This window comes from Zootoca vivipara, chromosome 11 (assembly GCF_965207765.1).
Source record: "Zootoca vivipara chromosome 11, rZooViv2.hap1.1, whole genome shotgun sequence".
Lineage (NCBI taxonomy): Eukaryota > Metazoa > Chordata > Lepidosauria > Squamata > Lacertidae > Zootoca > Zootoca vivipara.
In genome coordinates this window covers 33,948,617-33,966,956 of record NC_142594.1, presented here as the reverse complement: position 1 = coordinate 33,966,956, position 18,340 = coordinate 33,948,617, and the positions used below count along the sequence as shown (strand labels likewise).

The window sequence follows — 18,340 nt, the reverse complement described above, 5'->3', positions numbered from 1 at the left end:
AAAGTATAGAAATTAATGGTAGTTTGTATTGGATGGTTTGGGGTTCTCTCCATTGGTACTCCCCAGATGTTGCTGCACTACAATTCACATCATCCCTTACCCATCATCCCTTCCCCTTCCCCATGGTGGCTGGGGCTCATGAGAGTTGGAAGCCAACATCTGGAGTCTGCCATGTTGACTATCCTTGTTCAGGGATATATGGTTTCTCTGCTGATCAGTCAAATAGCTCTACATAATTTGCACATTATTGATCATAGTTTACTGTTGACCTGTTGGTGCTCTTGGTGCTGTGCATAGCTTGTGGGTTTAACGAGGTGTCCATGCCAGTGATGTGAAAAACAAACCATTATCAAAAGCCACTGAGCAAATCTCTCCTTTTCAAGGTTATCTGAAGACCCTAAAGCTTGAAACACGAATACAGTCACAAATGCAGCTTTACAAAACACTGTTAAATATTGTTTTCCTTCTTCTTTGCTCAGGCTGCAGATTTCCAGAAACTATAGCTTCTAATTGGCACCTGCCTGTTGAGATATATTGTGCACTAAGTTATGTGCTCCTAAAAGCATTTCATGATGTTTTGCAAAGTCATGCATCTCTGTAATGTCCTCGCATCATGAATGATGTGAAAGATGAAATATGTATTGTCTTAATCCAAGTTTCTGTTTTGCTGCATTTTTAACTTGCTCTTACAAAAGTAACTATACAAATAAGCACATATTGTCAATTAAAAACATTTTTAGTGCATCTTTTTTTAAAAAAAAACATGAATGAGAGAGAATTGGAGATAGTAAAAACGTGAAAGGTAAAATGTGGTTTATTTTGCTTATACTGTATTTTAATTTAGGTTGTAGATTCAGGTAGGTAGTCATGTTGGTCTGACACAGCCGAAATATATTTAAAAAATTGTCCAGTAGCACCTTAGAGACCAACTAGGTTTGTTCTGGGTATAAGCCTTCGTGTGCATGCACACTTCTTAATTTAGGTTATGTTCATGATAGAATGAACTGCCGCATTTTGAAAATCATTTATTTACAGAGCAGGCATGGTGTGCTGGTCCAAGAGTCATCTGAGAGGCGAGGTCCAGGGCTGGTCCGAAGTCTAGGGAATCAACGAGGGGTCAGTCCTATGAAGCTGAGGCAGGGTCAGGGCAGGAAACTAGGCGAGGTCAGGAGCAGGAACACAGGCAGGATCTGGCAAGCAGCAATGTTGCTCCTGCAACTTGGGGCAAGGTCTGACCGCCTTTTATCTCTGACGAGGTAATGGCCAGTCCCGATCCCCCGATGACTCACCACCCTGCCTCACCTGAAGGCAAGCACTCCTCCTGCGAGTACTCAGGTCTCTCCTCCTCTCAGCCCTGAGTCTCTGCAGCTCGGGAGACGCTGGAGGGTTACTGGACCCAGTAGTGGACCATCTGTCAGCAATGAGGTATTCTCAGCACCTGGAGCCAGGACAGGCTCAGGCCCCTGACTTGGCCCAGCTGGTGCTTCTTTCAGGGGGACCTGAGCAGACTGAGACTCTTCAGGAACAGGCCCCAGACTAGGTTCAACCGATGTCCCAGGCAGAGTCCGAGCCAGAGTCCCAGGCCATCACACATGGGTACTGTCATTTTCAGTTAAAATATGGTTTGTAATGAAATAGACTCAAACTAAGACTGTCATCCCAAATAATGGGCCAGGTAGCTCACATGTGCTGTGAATTGCCTAAAAAAGGGACGCGGGTGGCTCTGTGGTCTAAACCACTGAGCCTTTTGGGCTTGCTGATCAGAAGGTCAGCGGTTCGAATCTGGTCAGCGGGCTGAGCTCCCGTTGCTCTGTCCCAGTTTCTGCCAACCTAGCAGTTCGAAAGCACACCAGTGCAAGTAAATAAATAGGTACTGCTGCTGCGGAAACTTAAACACCGTTTCCGTGCGCTCTGGCACTTGTCACAGTGTTCGGTTGTGCCAGAAGCAGTTTAGTCATGCTGACCACATGACCCGAAAAACTGTCTGTGGACAAACTCCAGCTCCTTCCGCCTGAAGCGAAATGAGCACCTCACCCCATAGTCGCCTTTGACTGGACTTAACCGTCCAGGGGTCCTTTGCCTTTTTACTTACCTGCATTGCCTAATGATGTGTACTTGGAGAGAAGGTGTGGTTTGGCTTTTCCTGCACAGATGCAATGTTGTTAAGCAAGTTTCATTACTTTAGGTCTAACAAGTGTCCAGAACTATGAGAGCTGGTAGTTACTCAGCAATATGTTTTTTTCATGTGTGATTGAAAGTAAATGCCCATTCTGTTTTTAGGCAGAGTTGTAAATATTCATAATCTGAGAACCGATGATGCTTTAAAACTCAGGCATTTCCATGGTATAAAATACAGTGGTACCCCACAAGACGAACGCCTCGTGCAACGGAAAAATCGCAAAACGAAAGCGTTTTGCAATTTTTGGACGACTCGCAAAACGAAGCCGTCTATGGCCGTGCTTTGCAAGATGAAGCAGCCTCGCGAGGGGAAAGGGAAGTCACTGCCGCTGCTGCCTACCTTTAGGACTCCATCCACGGCCGCTGCTTCTGCCTCCTGCGGCGGTGTGGTGCTCATGGTGGCCTCTGCGGCTCCGGCCTTGCCCTCCTCGACGGCCTCCGCGGCTCAGGCAGGAGCAGCAGCGGGGCTCGCCAGGCGGCCCTTGGCGGCAACAGCGGCGGTGCCTGAAGGAGTGGAGGCTGCGGTGGGAGGAGACCCCGTGGCTCCGGCCTTGCTTTCTCCCATCTCTGTAAATGGCTTCCAGACTCCTTCCAGACCCCTGGCTGCCCTCCTGCTTCCCCCTCCCCAGAGCCTTGAAGACTTCCGGCCGTGGCGGGTGAGTCGCCACCTTTTTTTTTTTGGTGCTTCTTTTTTCCCCATAGGAATGCATGAATTAAATTCCAGTGCATTCCTATGGGAAACCGCGCTTCGCAAGACAAAATTATCGCAAGACGAAACGACTCGTGGAACGAATTAATTTCGTCTTGCGAGGTACCACTGTAGGAGCAGAAGATGTCACATATGAGCTCAGCGGATGTTCCCAGTGAAACGCAACATAGTGCCTCCTGGATCCTAGTACCTGTGATGACCTGCTTGTCCATAATTCCTTACTGTGCAATTCATTGATAATACCCCAGAAGCCAGGGCTGATGGGAGTTGAAGCCCAACAGCATCTGGTGGATCACAGGTCTCCCCACCTGGTGTAGAATGTATGTTACATCTTAGCCGTTGTGTCTGATAGTCAGTCAGTGGTAAGGGCATTATCTTTGCTGCAATGATAATGGCAGGTGGAAGAGTGGGGTCTTTGTCACCATTTCAGTTTTTGCTTAGAAGCACCAAAGCGCTGGCCCAGGTGCTGAATTTGCCAGTAACAAGAGTATGGCAATATAGACCCCTGGCCAATATGAGCAATGCCTGTTGGTACGTGGGCCTTAGTTGTATACTGTGTTTACTGAAATTGCATATGTTTATGTTTCCTTTTTTGTTTGTTTCAATAATAATGAAAAAGCTACCTCCTGTACTAAGGAGTGGCCTACATGAGCCGGGATTCCAATGTAATGCCCTTCAGATGTTTGACTGCACCTCCCATGAGCCCAGACAGCATGCTCATGGTCAGGGATGATGGGAATTGTAGTCTATCAATAGCTGAAGGGCACCACATTGTCTTCCTCTGTCTTGGTGCATCAGTATATTGTAGTGTTCTTCTTTTGCGCAGATATATGTTCCCTACCTCCCCCTGCTACAAATCTAAAATCTATGTAGGATAATGGGCATTAGTCAACAGAAACACTTACATTGTAATCATATATAATTGCTACATTCAATCAATATTGTATAGGGATTAGGTCTGCAACCCTAATTTCCATTTTAATGAAGCTTGCTGTTGCATAGTCACTGACATTCAGCCTTGCCTACCTCGCAGGGTTGTAAGAATAAAGTGTCTATGTGTGCGAGGGAGAAATCATGTTTGTTGCCATGAGCACATTGAAGCAAAGGCAGCGTATAAATCAAATAACTCAGTAATATGAATAATAGTGGGGGGAAAATTTCAGAAATGCAGCCGTAAGAAGTTTCATTTCACCTGTGGTTACTCCAGCTTGGGGGACTGTACTGGGTTTATTAGGTCAGACTCCATAAGTGAAGGGAATTGAATCAGCCCCTCAAATAATAAAATTAATATGAGGAGGGATCCCACAATGGAATCATGTGTGCAGGAATATATTGAAACTCATGATTGTTAGAAATTTAGAAAAACCAGATAGGAAACTGGATGCCCTAGTAAAGTCCACCTAACTCCATTCACCTGGTTTTATGGCGCCATTAAAAAAAGTGAGATGAGATATTTGTTTGGAATTTCTTGCAAAGGATTGAAAGCCGTGTAGATAGGCCTGCCATCTCCCGGTTCTAATCAATATTCCATTCAAAAAGCTTTAATGTTTTATGCACTCATTGCTGGAAAGTTTTATCTGTGGACCTGTACCATTAGTAATAGCCAGTTCGTTTCACTGGCCAGGAGTACTGCTTTATTCCAGCTTGATGCGGTGAATTGTAGGGGGAAATGTTGTTCTCTGGTTTATTGTTCAAATTTTGCTCGGTCCACTGTTGCTTTCCAGGAGTAAACTCAAAACAAGGACTAATGTTTCATTCCAGGGAGAGTACATTTTTGCCTACATTTTTGGTTGAAATGCAAGGTGTATGTTCTTTAAGTTGGGACAAGTGTGAGGACTCTTCTCTTTGTGCCAAGATCCTGATTGGGTGGGTAGGGTCAAGACCCTATGAAGGGTGTCTGTTGGTTTGCTGTGACATACAGTGTGATTGTTAAGGACTCTAGGGCTGGTGGTAGAGCTGGCAGACAGTTGAGTGAGGCAACACTTAGTGAGTTGTCGCCTTTTTTTGGCCAGTTCACTGGGTGGATAGGCTACAGCCAGGTAACCTGTGAGTTTACCGTCTTGTTCTGATGATTGATTAATTGTATCATTTTTTTGTATTAATATGCTGTCCATCGTTTTGGGGATCTTTGGGCCAATATATAAACTTCAATGTAATGTATCATGTAGTCCAGCCTTGGCCAACCTGGTGTCTTTGAGATTTTTTGCACTACAGTATTAATTTCATTTGCTGAATGGGGCTGATGGGACTTGTGATCCAAACTGTCTGGCGGACACATTCTGATTCGATACTTCCAATTTATATGACTGGCTTTTAGTTTGTTAGTTAGTTTTCAGTGTTCACTGAGTTTACTAAAAGCCGAACAATTATTTCTCGCAATTTTTTTCAGTAAAGCATTTCAAACATTCCTTTATTGATATTCATTTCCCTTTATCCAAAACACTCTACTCCTTGACATCTGAAGTAAGATCAGAGTTTATTCTGGCTGTAGAGCTGGGGATAAAAGAGCTTCCTGCACAGGAGACATAGCCAGAGAGGGTCTGATTTCTCAGATCTCTTTCACCCTGTCAGCATTCTGGGAAGTAACTGATGGCTTGGAGAGAAACTCCAACCAAGTTGGCAATAAATCTGTCATGAAACTTAGGGCAAAACAAAAGAACAGTCTGGACGAGAGCTACAATAGTCAAGAAACATCATATATAATATCCCTTGTTTAGTCTACTGCCAGGTCTTTCCTGCTTTTCTGAAATAAGACAATTTAAAACAACGCCCAGCACTTTCCTCAGTAAACAGTTTACAGCCTGTGAGCTGGAGAATGTCTTGATGCTACCCATTGTGGATCAGAGGCTTGTGTTTGGACTGGAATTATATTCAAATCCCCGCTGAACCATGGTTTCACCAGATCAGAGGTGGGGAACTGTATTCCAGACAAGCTTACAAGGGGTGTACGGCAGTGGTGGGTGATACAATTTTAGTTCTGTATGGAAGGCTGGCTACGACACCCCACCCCACCCCACCCACTCCTTATCCTCCATCCAGGCATACAACAGCTAAAGGACATATTCCAGCCAGGTAAAAATGTTCTGGGTGTGAATTGTGGACAGTGATTATTTAAATAATAAATAAATCATTGAACGGGAATATTTCAACATATCAACAAAAAAATGAAGGGTATTTATACATTGGACAGACCCCAGGACTTTTGCATCCAGGGTGAAAAAAGGGTTGGTTAGAAAGGTTGGGGATGAGGAACCCTTTCAGTGGGTTGATGTAACTGGATGGATGTACAAAACATTAAGAAACCGTAGTCTGTTTGACAAATGTAGGTTAGCCATGGCTTTATACCCAGGAAGGAGAGAGAAAAGATTTATTGTGCATAAAGTGTCCTGAGAACAAAAGAAAAGCATGACTGTAACAGACCACAGAAAAGTATTCTGTTCATCTAGTGGGCCAGTCAGGTGCCTAGAGGAAGCCCACAGGTTCTCAAAGACAAACATGACATGGCAATACTGTTCCAGAATTGCACCATTTCAGACCGAAGGCCTTTAAGGCATGGTCTAAAATGGTTTAATTGCACCCCGATTTTTTTTTTTTGGGGGGAAATATCCATATAGTGAGAAAACTAGCACGCTCAGAAGAAGCCTATACAAGAACTCTTCCGGGAACAAATTGTTTTCATACCCTGGAGCAAAGGTGGGGCAAGTCAGTCTTGGACTCCCTGCATGCGACCAGAATGGTAAATTGCAGAAATAGTTATGCCATCTAATGAACTGTTTCTCTAGGGAGCCCCAAACATGCATGGTTATTTAAGAAAACCTAGGAATGAATGAATGAATGAAGAATGCGCGATCCGAGACCTACCATATTGTTAAGGAAACTATTTGTTCAGTCTGTGGAGAGTGAATATTAAGGTGATGTTCAGAAATGCCTAAGAGTTACAGAATCAGCAAGAGTTCCCTGGCTTGATTAAGGATAAACAAATGCTGGTTTGGGGCTGCCCGCAGTGTCTTTAGAGAGTGAGAGTTTCTGCAGCTGATGTGTTCATTGCCACTGGGAAATTGCAATAATGTTGTCACAGGACACTCTTAAATTTGATTCATGATGTTTACTGAAGGATGCTCAATTAGCGCTTGACTGTGTCTATCATTCATGGTTGGTTGAGTGTAGTTGAGAGCTTACAGTCTTACCAGTGAGATCCATTCCAAGTGTAACATTCTTTTGCCTAAAGTGATTTCAGATGGCAGGACTTTAATGTTGCTTTGAAAAACTGTGGGTGATTCCCAGATAGGACCATTCACCTGCATGCATGAGAACTGAGGGTAGAGCTACATATGATGTGGGAGCTCCTTGATTGGAATTCCTGATGTCTTTCTATTTCTGAAAAGCAGTATGCGGGCATTTGGAAAAGGTCTGCAAGGGAAGGGGATAATTCTTTGGCTCCGATCGTCCCCACCGATGAGATAAGTCCCTGCAGAAGAAGAAAAACTCACAAGGTTTTCCATCTATGGCTAACAGTAGGGTAATATTTTGCGGGAGAAGGAGACTTGAATTGAGGCTTTGGTGAAGAGGTAAACTCCCCAATAATTTAGCTTTTTTAAAAATAAAAAGAAGTACGTCCAATTAGGAACCTTTTTCATACCATGCTTGGTTTGACTCTTACTTGGCAGATTGTAAAAAAATTCCTTCAGTAGCACCTTAAAGACCAACTAAGTTTTTATTTTGGTATGAGCTTTTGTGTGCATGCACACTTCATCAGATACACTGAAACAGAAGTAACCAGACCCTTATGTATATTCAGAGGGTGGGGGTGATGGGAATGGGTGATGGGCTGATAGGAGTGGTAAACCTGTTGATGACTGTTAATGACTGTTAATGACTGCAATTGGTCTTGCGGGTGGGGGAAGCAAGGGCTGAGGTGCTAAGGAAAGCTTGATCATGTATAATGAGATAAGAATCCTATGTCTCTGTTCATTCCAGGTGCAAGAAACTGCATTTTGGTAGGGTGTTTGATTTTGGAACTGGGATGCATAGGCTCAAGTCCTTGCTCAGCCACCACAAGATGGTCTTGCGCAAATGGCTAGATCTTCCACCGTGAGGTTCCTGCGAGGCTAAAATCGGATGACCTTATGTATGCCACCCTGGAAGGAATGGAAGGACATGAATGTGATACATATAAATGGTTCCATGTCTGCCTTCCCCTCTGATTCCTTGAGTGGAAGGAACTTTCCTAGGAACATACAGAGATGGGATTGTTGGCCTATCTCACTCGCTATTCCCTGTGCCAGCCTGGGGAACCTGTGTCCCTCTAGATGATGTTGGTCTACAACTCCTGTCATTCCCGACCAGTGCTTGAAATTATCCAAGCGTGATTTGTAACTGGTGCAGGTCCAATTGTGACCATGTGGAGATCTCTGGATGCTAGGTTGGCCACTAGGGAAAGCAAAATGTCAGGATCTGAAATATTTTTCTAGATGCTTGAATTAGGTTTTTTCTGGGTTGTTTTATTTGATATTTTAATGCGTTTTAAACTGCTTTGAGATTTGTTCCTGAAGATATAAAGCAGTATAGAAATGGAATAAATAAATAAATAAATAAATAAATGTTCATGGGGGGGGGAATGCAGTGCCTAGGCCCTAGCCTAGACCATAGCTGTCCACTTGAAAATAAGGGATCAGCAGCCTCACCTGTCCTGGGGACAGTCTACTCTACGGTATAGCTAACATTCCAGGATAGCAGCGGGAAACAGCATTGGAATAAGGAAGTTTCCCGCAAAAAAAGGGAGGGTTGGCAGCTATGGCCTAGACATTCCATTGTAGCGACCGCAGCCCTTGTTTAAGGTGCCATTTGACAATTACATTATATATCTAAATTTCTAACACTGTTCCTAACCATTGGGCTTGCTAGCTAGGGCTGCTGAGAGTTGGAGGCCAACAGCATCTGGAAGAAAGCGGCTTCCCCATCCCTGGTCTTCAAAGACTGGCAGTGGCTTTCCAGGGCTTCAGAGCAGGATCTTCTCTGGCCTGGCCTGGGTTTAAAGAACTACAAAAAGTTACAACTTTTTCAGAATCAGCAGCATTGGTTTTAGGCTGGACTCCTGGACACCCTTACCTAGGAGTAAGCCCATGAAATATGGTAGGACTTGCCGCTTAGTATACATATACGAGATTTTGTTGTTTTCTTTGGATGAAGAAGCACTGAGGATGGAAGAATTTTTGTAACAGTTATGTAGGCATAACTGTTGTGTATTTATTCATGTAATTTATGACTCCATTAAAAGCAATCCCAGAGGAGGATACAACATGAGGATATACGACACGAAGACGTAGGGCACATAATAAAACCATCTGAAATGTCAAACCACAGCAGCAGTACATCAGAGTTGCATCACAGCACTGTGAGAACAGCAGGACACCTCCTCTGGTCATCTTAATCAAATGAATGAATGAATGAATGAATGAATGAATATGTCTCTACAAGATACCTAAAACCCATCAGGATTGGCATTGTGTGAATATTTGCTTAATTTTTCCAATATAATATATTCTTTATACAAGAACAACAGCTGTTACAATAAGTTGGATAGCTAAAGAGAGATCCTGTGTCCCCAGTGGGATTTCAGGAGCTCAGAGTTCTCTCTCTCCCTGCCTTTTATTTTTGTGTGAGAGGGAGGACAGGCTGTTTCTCTCTCACACACACTTTTGATTTCATTTCCCACCTTTGCAAGTGAGTTGTCCATTCAGGAAACCATCGGGTCAACCACCTTTTTGGACCTGTGGGCCCATTTGCAAACTGGCTTTAACGGTTGCGGGTACAACACATACACAGACAACCTCGCAAGCAAGCTCACGCTGCTTCTTTCAAGCCTAATTTCAGCCGGGGGGGGGGGAGGGAACCTTGTGGGCACCAGGACAGGCCTCAGTGGGGTGACGTGCTTGTGAGTTTTCACATTTACAGTTTAAGAATTACCGTAAGTGTTAACATCAGTAGGCTAGTATGTTGTTTGGCATCCACTTTGTTTATATCAGGGATATGTAAATGAACTGCAGCTTTCCAGCTCATGATAAATTTATCATGCCACCCTTGATCCCTCCTCCAGATCGCCACGCTGCCTGCGGTGGAATTTTCTAGCATTAGCCAAATGTGCATCTCATTATTGCGGTACGAGTGTTTAGATGTGGGGTTGTGAGCTTGCGTTCAGGGAGTTTGCCCTTGCAAGGGAGGAAAAGGATGTAGAAAGATTCCAGTGCGACTCAGCAGGCGGCAAAGGGCAGCACAGTTCCAGAGAGAAGCGACGTCGGGTGATTCAGCTTCAAAAGAAAATGCATTTAGAATTACGGTGCATGGCACCTCCGAGCACCTGCTCAAAGCTAGGAATTTGCCAGTGGAGGGCTAATGGGGCATTTGTCCCACCAGCCTCAGTCTGCACCCACTTGTGTCTTACTTATAAGCACTGCAGAAGGTAGCTCTGCCTGTCAGCACCTTCACTCTCAGGGTTGCCCTTGCAGTCTTCAGCATGGAGGAGGAGGAGAAAACCAGAATGAGTTGGTTCTGCCTGTCATTGGTTCTAGCGCCACATACTGTTGGGCCTCCTACCTTCCACCCCATCAGTTCCAGTGGTCACCAGCCACCACTGTGCTCACAGTCCCATCATGCAAAGCTCTTGGTTCCCCATTAAGCTTTCTTTAGCCGAGCAGCTTAATCTAGAAGGGTGGGGAAGAAAGCGCCTTTTGTTGTTGGCATTGCTAAACAATTGGGAGTCAATGATCCTTGCTAATCTACTGCAAATCACCCAGAGCTGTGCCAGTGGATCCCATCTGCCTTGTGCCCAGTCCTGGTAGGTCACATATTCTTAGTAATTTCAATTGTTTATAAACTGGTGTGCATTTTATTTTCCTTTTTTATTTTAGACTTTATGCTCAATTCGGGTTATGTCTTAGAGCTAATATAACTCTTAATATGTGACCAGCACTTCTATAAATAGTTCCAAGTTCAGTAAGTGAATCAGTTTTTATAGGAAGTGGACATGTTGCTTCTCCACATATATTGGATGTTCCAAGTACCAGATATGACTGATGGTGTGTCCATTTCTTTGTTCCATCCAATGACCACTGCAAAATCACCAGTGCATAGTGCAGTGCTAATATATAATTTATAATGGGTCACAAAGGTAATGACCCATAAATAACTTCTTCGTAATCTTAATGCATACGAGGGTTGAATAATTTACAGCTTGGGCAGGAAGACCCACCCGAGAATTATGTAGATACTCAGTCTGCAATCCTAAACAAACTCAGCTGGGATTCACTTGTTGCCTTGATGATGTTCTCTGTATAATGTATGGCATAGGGATATAAGAAGCTGTCTCACACCAGTTCAGACCAACTGGTCCATGTACTTCAGTATTGTCTACACTGATTGGCAGCAGCTCTCCAGGATTTTAGGCAAGGGTATCCCCCAGCCCTTCCTGGAGAGGCTGGAGACTCAACCTAAAATCTTCTGTGTGGAAAGCAGTTGCTGTGCCGCTAAGCTGTGCCCCCACTAATCTATGGTAATAAAGTAAGCCATACAATGCAAAATAATCTAAAAAGCAGCATTAAAACGGCCAATATAGAACAGAAACTGCTACTACTAATAATAATAATAATTTTATTGTTTATATGCCACCCAGCTGAACGGGTTGCCCATCCACTCTGGGCGGTTCCCAACAGAAGATTTAAAACACAGTGAAACATCAAACATTAAAAACTTCCCAATGCGGGTGTACAATAGTGGGTAAGAAGGATGAAGACATAGCTCTCAAAACAACCAGCTCTTTATTCTAGCTCTGAGTGCAGACTGAACAGTAGCTTAGCCAACTGGCTTATATAGTACTCAGTAACTTGCAACAGTAACAAACTTCCCCTAGCTACCCAATCCGTGAACAGCACTCTCAATCCTTCATTTGCATGTTGTGGACCTGAGTGAGAACTGCAGCCACAGTGGGCAGGGTAAGAACTGCAGCCATGGTGGCCAGAAGGAGTACTGCAGTTAACTTAATACATAACAGTGGGGATGTCTTCTGAAAGTCAGGTAGTTGTTTATTACCTTGACATCTGATGGGAGGGTGCTCCATAGCATAGGTGCCACTACTGAGAATGCCCTCTGCCTGGTTCCTTGTAACTTCACTTCTTGCAGTAAAGTGAAGGAGTCCCTTGGATCTGGACCTCAGTGTCCGGGCTAAACAATGGCATGCAGGACTGAAACCTTCTAGGGCTTTAAAGGTCAACACTAACACTTTTGATTGTGCTTGGAAATGTATTGGGAGCCAATGTAAATCCTTTAGGACTGGTGTCATATGGTCCAGGTGGCCACTCCTACCGTAGTTACCAGTCTAGCTGCCTCAATCTGGATTAGTTGTAGTTTTCGAGTCACCTTCAAAGGTAGCCCCACTAAAACCATACCAGCAGTCAAGATCCCAGAGTCACACTTCTTGTGTTATATTGCAAGCCAGGAAAGCAGCGCGTTTGGTTTCTTGGATAAAAGAATATTCCAAACAGTAAAAAGAATATATCTAACTTCTGTCACCACATCTGAATGTTTATAACTTCCATGACTTGCTTTTCCCCTGTCTTTTTCCTTTCCCCCGTTTAATTGCAGACAACACACTTTAAATAAAAGAGAGCATTTGATTTTTTAAATAGAAAATAAATAATAACTATTACTTACTTCGATATGATCATACCTATAATTAATTTGCCACGCTTTGCACAATGCTTCCTTTCTCCATTGTTTCTGCACAGTATTCCAAATGCTTTAGCTATAATACCATCCCTGCCTGCATTGTCCAAGGACTGAACCCTGTAAATCAGCTTTCACCAACCTGGGGTCCTCCAGATATTTTGCTAGGACTGATGAGAGATGTGGTCCAAAACGACCGGACAGCAGAAGGTTGTAAAAAGTTGATTTTGATTGCAGAAGTGATTGGAGGTCTGTGGCTGCTTATTTCTCTTGGTTGCAAAGCAGAAAAAATTGTTGACAGATGGCAGAATTTTCTCCTTCCAGCAGCACCCCTACAATCTCTTGCTCTTGCTTTGCAAAGATGTTGGAGCTCTTATAGCTCCCACATTAGCTTATCCTCATGATCACCCTGCATTGCCCTGCAACAGCTACCGGTATGATTGGATTTCTAGAGGTTCTCCCAGCTCTGGTTTTTAATGGTGTGTAATATTTTGTGTTGGACGCGGTGGTGCTGTGGGTTAAACCGATTGCCGATTGGAAGATCGGCGGTTCGAATCCCCGCGACAGGGTGAGCTCCCGTTGCTCAGTCCCAGCTCCTAGCAGTTCGAAAGCACGTCAAAGTGCAAGTAGATCAATAGGTAAGGTAAACAGTTCTCCAGAAGCGGCTTTGTCATGCTGGCCACATGACCTGGAAGCTGTATGCCGGCCAATAACGCGAGATGAGCGCCGCAACCCCAGAGTCGGTCACAACTGGACCTAATGGTCAGGGGTCCCTTTACCTTTACCTAATATTTTGTGTCATCTGTTAGCCAACCCAAGCTTATAGGGACCAAATGAGCCGGAGCCCATTGGGTACCCTCCAGATATTGTTGGACTGCAACTCCATCAGCCCCAGCCAGCTTGGTCAGTGGTCAGGGATTTTGGGAGCTGTAGTCCAGCAAGAGCTGAGCTGAGGCACCACATTGGCTATGCTAGAAGTTTAAATGCAGATGTTTGTGCTCAATGAAAAGGAATGAAGCTGGTTACATTTTGATCATTCCATCTTTTAACCTTCTTAAGCATCTTTGACCTTACAGAGAGGCTTCCTTTATGTGAGAATAAATCTTTAATCCTTTCTTGGTAAGTTAGATTTGCTAGAACTACTGTCTTCCTTCTTGCCCTAGGCAGGGTTCTCTTGAGGACAATAGCAGCGTTTTAAGGTTGTTTATGTGTATGTGCTGGAGAAGGTCCCTGTCACAGATTACAGAGGATTCAAGAATAGGTTCCTGCTCTGAGTACTGCCTACTAGAGCTGCAATACTTGTCTTCATCCCCCCCCCCCCAGTTAGTGCTGATTCAACAGAGAATTCTCTTTCCTTGTTTACTGCAGCTGGGTATTGTATTGCTGGGTTGATTGAATAATTTGCTTACTCCATTAAAAAAAAAAGAATCCTGAAAGAAAGGTCCTCATAAATGCTTGAACGTTGTTGGATGGAAGGTTCTCATAAATGCTTTAAAATATTCATTGAAATATTTATGCCCTTTTTTATCATGTCAAATATATCTAATAAGCAGAATTGTATGTTTCCTTCTTTATATTTGCTGGACAATTTTCTTACATATAATAATTTTCCATAATAAAAATGCTTAAATGTTCAGTTTTAGAGCGTTTTGATTCAGACTGAAATCCTCTGTGCATTTTACAAGGCAGTAAACCCTTTGAACTCAATGGAACTTAATTTGTGAATTGAAGTTTTCTGTTTTCCAACTGGGCTTCCCTTAACTTTATATAGCTGAAATGTTTGGGGTGTGTGTGTGTGCGTGTGTGTGTGCGTGCAGATACCTCTGTCCTATGTGGTTGTAGTCAGTGGCGTAGCATGGGTTGCCAGTGCTTGGGGCCGCACGGAGGGTTGGGTGTGTGTGTGGGTTGGAGGGAAACAGATGGAGTACACATGTGCATTCAACTGCCGCCCTAAGGTGTCTGCGTCACTTAGGAGGTTGCAGCCTCAGAGTCATTCTTTTGTCTGCAGAAGTCACTTCCTAGTTTGCATGGAGAAGCCGTTTTCAGTGGAGTCTGGCAATGGTAGCTGTCCAACACAGGGTGCACCCCTAACAAATTTTGCGCCTGGGGCAACCGCCCCAGTGTTCCCCACACACAACTCCACTGGTTTGATTGTAGCCAGCTGTTCACCTATAGCTCCACCCAAACTTTCCCTAGGAAATGTGGCCCCAGAGGCTGTGGCTGGAAAAGGTTCCTTATCCTGTGTATAGAAACAGTGAGCTCAAGGTTTTCATTCCAGGCTGCCTTTGTGTTAAGTAAACACCCAACAACCCTTTGTGTTACCTGGAGGGTTTGCATTCATTCACTTTATGGAGAGATGTGGGCATCAACTGATTTGAGCCTCACATGGAAAATACCCTTCGTTTCAATGACTCTTTGCTGTTAATCTCTACCTTTTGTGTTGTCAGAAGACACTTGACAAGGATCAAGTTGTGGTGTCTGCCATATGTTCCATTAGCAGCTGTGGTGGTGATATATTCGAGAACCTCTTCTGGATTAGTTCGGCATGACCGTGTTGAATGTGTGCAGTTGGCTGTGTGGTGATAGGTACTACATGGGATGTTGTGAAACATAGTGATTTCTCATAGTGTTTGAAACTTGTGGGCAGACTCTTAACAATGACCAAACTTACCAGGGAAAGCAAGAAATGTGACATCCCCAGGAACAGAGCAAGGAGTGATCCTTTTTCAAACAAGCAAGCACAAACTATAGTTTCTCAGTTCTTTTCTTTAAGAGAAATTTCATTAAGACTTCTCATAATGCAATAAAAAACAAACTAAGCGCAAAAAAGAAAAAAGAAAGACGGAAAAGAATTGGAAGAATGCGAAGTCTTCTCTCCCAGGTATATCTCAACTTTTCTCCCAGACAAACAAACAAAAAAGCGAGCCCTCTCACCTATCACCTGGGAGCATCCCTTTCTTTCCCCAGCCTCTCTGATGTAATTGCTCATTTTCTGTTACCCACAAATTAACACGGGGGTACCAGTTAGGTAAGAAGAATTATGTTTGTCTTAGTTGCCGGGCAGTAACTCATGGATGCTTGAGCATGTGTGGGGTGCAGGCAGGAGGGGGAGAGAGCGCATGAACATGTGGCTGCAAACCAGGCCTGCAAACCATAGGAACATAGGAATCTGCCTTATACTGAGGCAAAACATTGGTCCATCTAGCTCAGTACTGTCTACTACACTGACTGCAGCAGCTCTCCAGGGCTTCAGGAACAAGTCTTTCTCAGACATACCTGGAAAGGTTGGAGATTGAACCTGTATGCAAGCCATGCGCTCCACTCCTGAGCTACGGCTTTCCCCCAACACTGATTGGGAGAACTGGAAATGTTATCTGTGAATCAAAGCAGTGGAAGAGGAGCCTGGGGCTTTAGAAATGGCACCTAAGAAGAAGAAGAAGCCTGCTGGATCAGATTGAAGCTCCACTGAGTCCACCATCTTGGGTTCCCAACAGTGGCTTGGCAGGTGCCTATGGGAAGGTCACAAGTAGTGCATGATGGCAACAGCACTCTCCTGCTTGTGATCCCAGCAACTGGTACTCAGAAGTGTGTGCTTGAACTTGGAGGGCATGTTTAGCCATTGTGCCCAATACCTGTTGATTGGTCTGTCCTGAATTTGCATAGACTCCCCCCCCCCCGCAGAGTTCTCATCATGTACATCAGTGGTGCATTATGTGAATAAGAACTTTTTTTTGCCCTGAATCTGTTTCCATATCTTGCTTGGAAATAGCAAACATTTTGTTAGTGTATGCTGACTATTACAGAAAGTTCAGTGTGGTTTGGGTAGTAAGATAATGTGTACCAGCAAGAACACACACACACACATCTAAATGCGATGTTCCTCCCTAGTCATATGCAGAAATTAGAATATTGCATTTTCGAAACATGAGCAAGGTGTGTCTTGAGGACATTTTGAGCAGGAAAGTAAGCTTACCCATAGTAGCTGTAGTTCTCTTTTTGTCTGTCTTCAGTAGAGCTTCTGTAATGTTTCCTCTTTACTTCTGATGTGTTTGGAGGGATCTTAACTCCGTACTCTTGAGTATGACTAAGGTGGAATCTAGACACATATAAAAAAACGCTGTGAAAAGGCTTTTTAAAAAGTTTTGAAAAATATATTGAATTTACCATAGCTCACCGTTGCCATCTAGTGTCACATTTGTATAATGCACACTTAAAACGTTTTATTTGCAGCTGTATAGCTGATTCCTTAGTCAGAAATAACCCATAAAAACTTCCTTACTACGTCATACTCAAGGTTCATCTCTTCAAACACGTCGACTTAGCACTTGTTCCCAAGCAGTCAGTGCTTCTCAGTTGCCAACGTCAAAACAGACATTGGTATAATTGGCAAGCCACAATGGACTGTGCTCCTTCCTCATTAAAATGAGGATTTTGTTCTTGAAGACTTCCATACAGGCTTCAACTAACAGTCTTTTTAGCAAAGCAGCCATGTTTGGTCAAATAACCCTCTAATTTACCGACAGTGAGAGCCAGAAAGCCTTTCCAGAAATATTTAACTATGCAGTAGTTGTTGGAATTGGGCCATTTCCTTTTCCCATGCCTCACTTCTTCCTCTTTTTAAAAATTCCTTCCAAAGATTTCCCGTGGCTTTGTTTTTTTCAGCATAAGCATGTGATTGTTGTTTAGTTGTTTAGTCGTGTCCGACTCTTCGTGACCCCACGGACCATAGCATGCCAGGCACTCCTGTCTTGCACTGCCTCCCGCAGTTTGGTCAAACTCATGTTCGTAGCTTCGAGAACACTGTCCAACCATCTCGTCCTCTGTCATCCCCTTCTCCTAGTGCCCTCAATCTTTCCCAACATCAGGGTCTTTTCCAAGGATTCTTCTCTTCTCAAGCATGTGATAGATTGTATTTTGCCTGGAAAACCATAGAGAATGCTTACTCCGTTTTCTCCGCATCTGTTGTGTGCTGAAGTATATTATGTACTTTATCTGTACAGCCGGTCAAGACCAACCCTGCTATTAGACAGTGTGAAGTGCCTGCCTCAGGCAGCAGATATCGTGAGGCAGCAATGGCATCAGTTGCAACTTAATTACTGATTCTTCTGAACTGGTTGCCTCCCGTGTTGAAGTGAGATTCAGCTGTTACTCTAGCCCAGGCATCCCCAAACTTCAGCCCTCCAGATGTTTGGGACTACAATTCCCATGATCCCTGACCACTGGTCCTGTTAGCTAGGGATCATGGGAGTTGTAGGCCAAAACATCTGGAGGGCCGCAGTTTGGGGATGCCTGCTCTAGCCCATGGGTAGGCAAACTAAGGCCCGGGGGCCGAATCCAGCCCAATCGCCTTCTAAATCCGGCCTGCGGATGGTCTGGGAATTAGTGTATATTTACATGAGTAGAATGTGTCCTTTTATTGAAAATGCATCTCTGGGTTATTTGTGGGGCATAGGAATTCGTTCATCCCCCCCCCCCAAAAAAAATAGTCCGGGCCCCCACAAGGTCTGAGGGACAGTGGACCTGCCCCCTGCTGAAAAGGTTTGCCGACCCCTGCTCCAGCCAGTATCTGGAATGGGAAGAGGTGCCATATTGTCTGGCTCAGCCAGCAAATTGTCTCCAGCTAGCCTTCTAACCAGTGTGGAACAGAATTTGTTGAAGTGTGTTTCAGAATAGCTATCTGATAATTAGGTCATTCAGTATCAGTACAAATATGATAAAGGCTCTTGGTGATTGTCC

General features: G+C 44.1%; 1 protein-coding gene across 14 annotated transcripts in view; it reads left to right on the top strand.

Moving 5' to 3' along the window:
• Positions 1-18,340, top strand: part of ADAM22 (ADAM metallopeptidase domain 22) — a 126,827-nt gene that overhangs the window by 2,734 nt on the left and 105,753 nt on the right. The window lies entirely within an intron of this gene.